Here is an 8,850-nt window from a genome sequence, read left to right on the forward strand (position 1 = left end):
ATGTCGCCCCTTTAGCGTGCTGCCCCCTCGTGTTCCCCGCCCGTTGAATTACTCGTTTTAATGCTGCGTTAACTAACCAAACGAGCTCGGAGGACTCCACGTCGTCATCCTCCTCCTCCTCCGGTCTGTCAAACTTCGGCCCGGTGTCACCCTCCGATGACGAAGACGCGCGGTGTCACCTGACTGCTGCCGGTGGTGGTGGTGGTGGTGACCACAAAGTCACGTTACTTGCACGTGTGTCTGAACAGACCTGTGTGCTGAAATGAAAAGCCACCCCGCCGGCTGTCCCGTGTCCCATATGCTGAATGCGGGGGCGCACGCGGCCACTTTAATGAAGCTCTGGAGCAGAAGTCCGAATGGACCCAGGACAGGAGTCCCCTCTAAACTGCTGCCTTCCCGTCCCAGCGCACCCTCTGCTGTCATACACCCCCCCTCCACGTACACCTAACGCTTCGCCCCCGTTCCTCGTGCCAAAGAAGATCCCGAGTGAAATCAGAGCTCACCGACTGCGTGTCCGCCATTGCGCGATCGGACGCTCCTCCTCTTCCCTTCCTGAGGGCGGTAAAAGCGCGCGCGCTCCGGGAGAGTCGAGGCCGGGCACGTGCACGCGCACTGCTCCAATTAGCCCGCGGAGAGCGCAATTGTGGAACTAAACGTCGACGTGAGCTTGTCGGGCTGCAGGGTCACATCGGGCCGCTTTAAAAGCTCCATCCATCCATTATCCAACCTGCTATATCCTAACCACAGGGTCACGGGGTCTGCTGGAGCCAAAAAGCTCCATGAAAAAGTAAAACAGTTCACGTCTCGCAGTGTGACACGGACGGCTATGAATAAACTTTATTAGTAATAATGTGGCTTGAGTTTGAACATTAGTTCACTGTTCTAACTGCACTTTCATGGAGTACGAAGCGCCGATGTTATACATTTGGGAGCCGTCAGCGCGATCCGGAGCTTCTCTGAGTGCTGTACTACTAAGTTGTTTAAACAGTTTGAAAAGAGAGTTTTAACTTCGAGGCAGTCGGCTAGCATATGAAGACTTGCGCTTGGAACTGAATTCCTTGACTATATGCAGTATGGCGATGACATGAAAACGCTCAATACTGTAGTTCTAATACTCGGTAAGGCATATGGCACAAAGTGCTTCTTCTTTCTCTCTCTCTCTCTTTTATTCAAATGTCCCAAACATATTCTTTCAATATTTTAATAGTACTAGAGGGCAATGCCCCCTGCTTGCTTTGCTCGCCAACCCCAGTCACTTTGTGGCTCTGCCGCTCGCGTGTGAGGATGCGGATGTACAATTTAAACAGATTGTTATTTTCATCGGAATTGTTACATATGCACAATACAACTAACTATTTTGCATTACAGTAATGAACCAAATTAAAAAATAGTCAAACGTTATAAATTGAAACTAAATTGTCATGTTGCGTTAGGTATTATTCATTGCGTTATACGTTTTCGTTCTGTTTGGCTTTGAAATGAACAAGCAAATACTTTTTAAACTTACACTTTTCTTGTAAAACTTCAGTTAAAACAGAATTTGGAATGAACTTCTCGTCATATCGCATTGAATTTTGATTCTGTGTTTGGACTTTCAGGGACGGCACGGTGGCGCAGTGGGTAGCGCTGCTGCCTCGCAGTTAGGAGACCCGTCTGGGTGTTCGCTTCCCGGGTCCTCCCTGCGTGGAGTTTGCACGTTCTCCCCGTGTCTGCGTGGGTTTCCTCCCACAGTCCAAAGACATGCAGGTCAGGCGCATTGGCGATTCCAAATTGTCCTTAATGTGTGCTTGGTGTGTGTGTGTGTGCCCTGCAGTGGGCTGGCGCCCTGCCCGGGGATTTGTTTCTGTCTTGTGCCCTGTGTTGGCTGGGATTGGCTTCAGCAGACGCCCGTGACCCTGTAGTTAGGATACAAAGGGTTGGATGATGGATGGATGGACTTTCATCGTAACAACACAACGTCTAACTGCCTGTGAGTGAATTTCATTTCTTTCTTTCTAATAAATAAAATGACTTTTTTGAATGTTTGTCCCTGTGATTTGTTAATTGACTTTGCCAAAGTGATTCTAACGAGAAACTGTAAACGTTTTAATACGAATGGCACATTGAGGTCTCCTGTGGTGTCTCATGTTAGATGGACTTCATTACCTTTCTTGTCTCCTGTTAATGTTACATGTCAGAATTGTTCACTCAATTTTCAATTCAACTCATCTTGTCCCATTGCAGAGCCCATCACTCAGACATCAATTACACAATTACATTACGATTCATCCTTCTTTCTACAGTAATTCAGCCGTTGGGAGACCAGACGGTGTTAACGGTTGTAGATTTTCTTCATGATATTGTAAGTCGATGTTTTCATCTTCCTCACCATCATCACCGACAGCTGAGTCTATTGATACGCATTTAACCGATTTGCCAAGTAACCGATCGACCATTTTTACGTTAATTCATTTGACTTCCTCGTTTCTCGCTGCTAGGATTGCCCGTGTCCTCATTTCTTCTGTTGATAACCCTTCGTGATGAAATTCTTCACTAAGATTTGGACAGAATACGTCGTCTTTAATTGGGAACTTAAAGTGAGGAAAACATCAAAACGTATAAGAGCTGAGAGCGCAGGAACTGTGATGACAAAAGCATTCACACCAATGAGAGGTGAGAGGACCGTGAGAGGGTGTGGTTTGAGAGGGGGGCGGGACCTGAGAAAACCTCACAGCCAAAGTCTCGTCTCGTCTCAAAGATTTTCTTTTATATTAGAGAGACAAGAACAGCCAACAAGGAGGTGAGCAGCGTAGGAGCAGCAAAGGTGACATAACAGATGATGTGAACTTGCACTTTATTGACCTTTCGATGTGTGAAGAAGTCGATAGACCAGCAGCCACAGGGACTACTAAGGAGGTGCTTAGTGACTTGTAGCGAGAGAAGTGCTCATTGGATTTTGATTTGTTGAGGAGGACTGAATGCTGCCGCCCCCTTAATGGCGCACCTGAGAAACGCTGTCTAGACTCTACAAGATGGTCCTCTGAGCTGCTGTAGGTTTTGATGTTCCTTGGTGGAATCACTCCTTCATCACATAGACTCTGCAGATGGTCAAGTGAGTGGTGGCATCTTCTGGATTTTGAAGTGGGTGCCCTCTTTCTTTGATGTTTCACTGATAGGCCCATGACACCTCAATAATGTTCAGCAGTGAATCCCGTCCCGGGATGCCATACCCTCACTTGAAGGCTCAGGTGGAGTCCTTCCTCTTCATCCAGAGCCATTGACTACCCTGCTCAGCAGCTCTGGGGTGGTCTCTGACAGCTTACCAGTGGGTCTTCCCTCACACTCGCAGTTCCCAGAGTAGCCTTCATGTTGATGTGGCTATGAACCCAGTCAGACCAGTTACATATCAGATATGATTTCATCCTACCTCAGCTTCTCCGCTGTGCTGGAGTAGGGCCGACCACAGCACAATGTCTGGTCTGGTGTTGGTCGCAGCAGTTTCAGCTGGCCTAATCCTGCCACCATCTTCCAATCACATGCCCCACCTAGCTGCCCATTGTGTGGCCTTAATGTGATGGACTTCTTCTTAATGTGAATGTCTTCTTCGAGGACATTTAGGGAGACACGTTGTGATATCTCAAACACACCCACTGGTGAACATGCAAGCTTGTCTGTCCTGAAACACAGAAGCAGGCCGTGCGACTGCAACTACAAATTGGCTTACCGTTCCAGTTTGACCAGGAGAGACTTCCACTGGTACGTTTTGAGTGTTTCCTCCTTTATTCATCTGATAATGCAGAAATGTGCAAAAACAGAAAAAGTACAAGAAAGCTCTCATCATGGCCACCGCTCAGACTGCTGTTCTACAGTAGTAATCCTCGAGGACCATCTACAGCCGTCGCTAATCTAACAAACGGCAATTCTGAACTGCATTAGCAATTGGCCGGGTAGATTTAAGGAACTCCTTTCATAAGAAACCTGACAATATAAGATGCCAGCATCACCTGGATTAGCAAACCTTGTCTTGTCTTGAGTGCAGCACTTTGGTCATTTCATTTTGTAACAGAACAGGACGTCTTAACTTTAATTTCTAAAATGGACCCTCCAGGACTCCAGTGAGGAGCTCAATGGGCTCTCCGTCAGCAGCCATTCTTAGGCTTATCAGCAGTTCATGAGTGAAGAGCGCAGGTCCAGCGCCAGGCCCACATACTGTACACTTTAGAATGAAGTTTCAATAATACTTGACAAAGCCGTTGCCACGCAGCTTCAGTCTCGCCTCACAAATCTCAGCTTATTTGAGGAATTCCAGTCTGGCGTCACAGCACAGAGCGGCCCTGGCACGTGTTGTAAGCGCCATTCGGATATCCTTGGATGATGCTGCCATGTTTGACTCCATTGACCGTTTGATTTTATTACAGACGCTGGCCTCTCGGGTCTGTCCTTGCCCGCTTTAGTTCTTACTTATCAGGTTGTTAGCCGAAATGTGCTGACAGGACTCAGAAGTTAAATATGGTGCTCCGCAGGGCTCCGTGCTCAGACCTTTACTGTCTTCACTTGACAGACTGTCACTAGAGACCACAGCTCTTATGCAGGTGACACCCAGTTACAGACGTTTCTCTGATGTTGTCCTTAATTAATTTGTGTCAGCGACTTAAAGGAGTTGATGGATGAGAGCCGCTCGTCTCTGAATAAAAATGTTAAAAAACAGAAATGTTAATGAGTAGAGCGAATGAATGATGGGAAGGCGACAACATGCTGTCAGCTCTTTAACTCAGCTGGGCTTCCCATTCGCTTTACTGAATCACACCCTCAAACTGAAAGTTATCTGTGACACTAATAAGTCGTTTAAAGCGCTCATTACAAAGTTCTTTTGTCCTGTCTTAGAAATGTTGGAAAATGAAAGCTTTTTCTAAATATGCCGGATACTTGGACATCCATTCCTGCCTTTATTCCTAGTAGGGCTGACTACTGCAATGCGGTGCTCACCGGCTGCTCAAATCATTCTTTATGCAGATTTCAGTTCATTTAAAATGCTGCTGCACAACTTGCTACAAGAGCGAGAAAATATGAACTCGTAACTCCTGTCCTCGAGTCCTTACACCAACTCCCAGTTACATTTTGGGCTGATTTCACAATCCTCCTTTGAACTTCTAAAGCCTTCAAATGGCCGAGGCCCTGCTTACTTATCTGAGCTCATCAATACTCACAAACCAGACATCACATTGGGATCTCAAGATGCCGGCCTATTGGAGGACAGGGCCCTGAAGCTGTGGACTGAGCTGCCCGCTAATATCAGAGATGCCCCTTTAGTCTCGACTTTTAAATCGACGCTTTAGCACACCCTGACTAGAGCTGCTGATTAGCTGCGCCTAATGCATCTCTGCTAGTTAGTCATTTGTCTCATTAGAACATCAGGACACCCTGGACGAGGACAGGCCATTCAGCCCAACAAAGTTTGCCAGTCCTGTCCACTTAGTCGAGTTTTGAAAGTCCCTCAAGTCTTACTGCCCACCACACTACTTGGTCGCTTATTCCAAATGTCTGTCGTTCTTTGTGTAAAGAAAAACTTCCTAATGTTTGTGCGAAATTTACCCTTCACAAGTTTCCAGCTGTGTCCCCGTAGATGAATTCATTTTAAAATCACAGTCTCGATCCACTGGCCTCATTCCCTTCATCATTTTAAACACTTCACTCAGGTCTCCTCTTCATCACTCTTTTAATCTTTTCCTCATAACTCACCCCCTGTAGCCCTGAATCAGCCCAGTTGTTCTTCTCTGGACCTTCTCTACTGCTGCTATGTCCTATTTGTAGCCTGGAGACCCAAACTGCACCCAGGACTCCAGATGAGGCCTCACCAGTGTGTTATAAAGCTTGAGCAGAACCTCCTGTGACTTGTACTCCACACGTCAAGGCGCTATATAACCTGACAGTCTATTAGCCTTCTTAATGGCTTGTCTGGAAGTCAATAGTTTAGCGTCCACTATGACTCCTAAATCCTTTCATAAGGTGGACTCTCGATTTTCTGACCTCCCATTGTGTATTCAGACCTCACATTTTTACTTCCTACATGTAATTCTTTACATTTACTGACATTAAATTTCAAATCTGCCCAAGCCTGTCTGCTGCCCAAGTCCTTCTGTGATGATATAACGGATTCCAGATTATCTGCTAATCCACCTATCTTGGTATCAACTGTAAACTTCACCAGCTTGCTCATTATATTCCTATCTAAATCATTCATAGATATTAAAAATAGCAGCAGCACCAGCACTGCCCCCTGCTGGTCACCACTCTTATTTCTGATGAGGTTCCTCTCACCATCACCTTCTGATTCCTGTGTCTGAGCCAATTCTGCACCCATCTACGCTCCACACCCTGAACTGCCACTTCTTTTAGTTTGATGCCCACCCTCTCATGTGGCACCTTCTCAAATGCATTCTGAATGTCCACATCAATAATCTCATCTGCTCCACTCTGCTCGTATCCTTTTGTTGTCTTCTCATAGAATTCCAGCCTGTTAGTAAAACACGACCTCCCTCTTGTGAGCCCACGCTGACTGTCCTGTCCTTGTCAGGTGTTGCTCCATCTTCTCCTTAATAATTCCTTCCATTAATTTTCCTGTGATGCCCGTTAAGCTTACTGGCCTGTAGTTGCTTGGATCTGCCCTCTCACCCTTTTTATATAATGGGATGATATCTGCCATTTTCCAGTCCTTCGGAATCTCCTCAATGTCCAGTGACTTCCTAAAAATATGTGTCAATGGTTTATTTCTGTACTCGCTGCCCTCCTTAAGAACTCTGTGGTAATTGGTGATTTGTTGGATTTCATCTTATTTAATCTCAGCAGCTCCTCTCTCTCTACAATTTCCAAACCCCTCCATTCCTCCTTAGTAGTCCCTGTTACTGCTGGAGGTTATCCACTTGCTCACTTGTGAGGACCTCAGATAAACGTGTGACTTTAGCTCATCTGCTATTTCACTGTCTGTATTTTTAATCCCCCTTTAGTACTAGGGTGTTGTACCGTGTTAGCCATTATGAATGTAGAGAAAGGCCAAGCAAAATGACACCTTTATTGGTTCGTAATCTTTTTAGTTAGCCAATCAAAGGTGTCATTTTGCTTGGCTTTTCTTTAATCCCCTTTACTATTCCTGATGCCCTTCACCTCCTCCTTGATTCTTCTCTTATTATTTAAAGAATCTCTTCAGGTCATCTTTCTCCTTATCTGCTATTCCTCTCCAGCTGTCTTTTAGTCTCCCAGATGTACTTTTTAATGGTTGCCCTCATGTTCTCATACGCTGCACACTTTGCAGTCATTAGTCTTATCGCCATTAGTCTCATGTCAGAAGTATGACAAAGAGCCGCACAAAAAAAAGGTTTGGCCCAGTCACCCGTGTATTGTTCCTGGCTGTGATGGATAATTGTAAGCTACTGATTTGTTCAGGTTCAAGTCCATAAGTGAACTGATCTGCTGGCACAAAAGTGGCGGCTTTAAGGGAGAGCGGTGGAACTGACGGGACCGGAAGTGACGTCATCGGGGGCCCATGCGGAATTTCCTGTTATTGGTCTGCAGAGAAGTGAGAGAAAGCGCCACCCCCTGGTCTGACATGGAATTGCTCTCAGCCAGGCCCGTTAGCTGCCTCCCAGGCGCACGTGTGTGACAACAGAAACAGAAGTCATTTCATATTTGGAAACTGTCCCTACCCCTCCTCTATGTGGTTTCTCTTCTCAATATCCTCATGTGGCACTTGGTGACACCGCCATACTGCCAGGCTGCCCTCCTCTGTCACATTGCAATCATTGGATGGAAAGATTCTCTCATCCGATTGGACGGCCAGCACAGACTCCACTGTAGAAAACCCAGGAGCGGGTAGGCAGGCAGTTGGCCAAAGTGTTCAGGACGGCGACTTTGGTTTTGAGTTTTGCCTTTTATGATTTGAATCTTCTCCGTTGTCAACTGGCCATTAGACAGCCCTGAATTAACGGACAGACATTGTTGGTTTCCATTTCTGTGTAATCAGATTCTAGTTGCTCTAAACCTGTATATCATTTGGGTACCAGTTTGATATTTCGTCACCAGTATCACCCGTATTTGTAGCTGGTGCTCAGCGTCTGACTCCGTGAGGGGTGCTGCGTCGCCCAATAAGCCTGGACTGGACTCACATTACGTACCCTCAGCACTGCGTTGTCTGCAGATTGTCATCGGAAAGGGCAGACGCGATCGACCTACAAGGTGTTGGAATGAACGAATCACACATAAGGTGACACAAGGACAGCATGGAGATGGAAAAGGAGCTGCAACCCCAGCGAAGAATTTGATGTTCAGCCTAAAATCACACAATTCATGTCTCAATGGGCTTTAAGAGGCCCTGCTCTTTGACAGTAAAGCCTTGATGTCCTAGCAAGACAAGGAAAGGGTTAAAAAATAAATAAATAGGAAGGAGAGACCCCCTTAACCCCCTTCCAGTTCATTTGGGCTTGTAATGGGTGTCAAGAAGTGGGGTGAATACGACACACAAAAGAGAAGACAAAGACCAACGTGAAGAGCCCACCGAGTGTGCGGTGCACGGCGAGGCTCACTGGGACGCACACTGCGAGGACGAAGCACAACTGACACCGATTGTGACAAAGAGTTGGAGTCGTGACCTGAGGGGATGCTTGTCCTTCTGTGTATTCGGAGACTGACAGTCCCGCCAACCCTTAAGTTGAGTGTCACCATCCTCGTAGTTATTGGGATCGAGTTACTGGGTTTTAACTGATTTTAATAGCTAGATGGGGAGTTTATTTCAGAAACTTATCTATTGATTGAGATTTTTTTGTGATTATTATTCATTTTCTTTTTATAGTTATATTTTTGAATTTGGTTATTTTGTAA

General features: G+C 46.1%; 1 protein-coding gene across 1 annotated transcript in view; it reads right to left on the bottom strand.

Annotated features, from left to right (window-relative positions):
- Nucleotides 1-8,850, bottom strand: part of LOC114655011 (uncharacterized) — an 899,220-nt gene that overhangs the window by 856,981 nt on the left and 33,389 nt on the right. The gene's annotated exons all lie outside the window — the stretch shown is intronic.

This window comes from Erpetoichthys calabaricus, chromosome 7, assembly GCF_900747795.2.
Source record: "Erpetoichthys calabaricus chromosome 7, fErpCal1.3, whole genome shotgun sequence".
Classification (NCBI taxonomy): domain Eukaryota; kingdom Metazoa; phylum Chordata; class Cladistia; order Polypteriformes; family Polypteridae; genus Erpetoichthys; species Erpetoichthys calabaricus.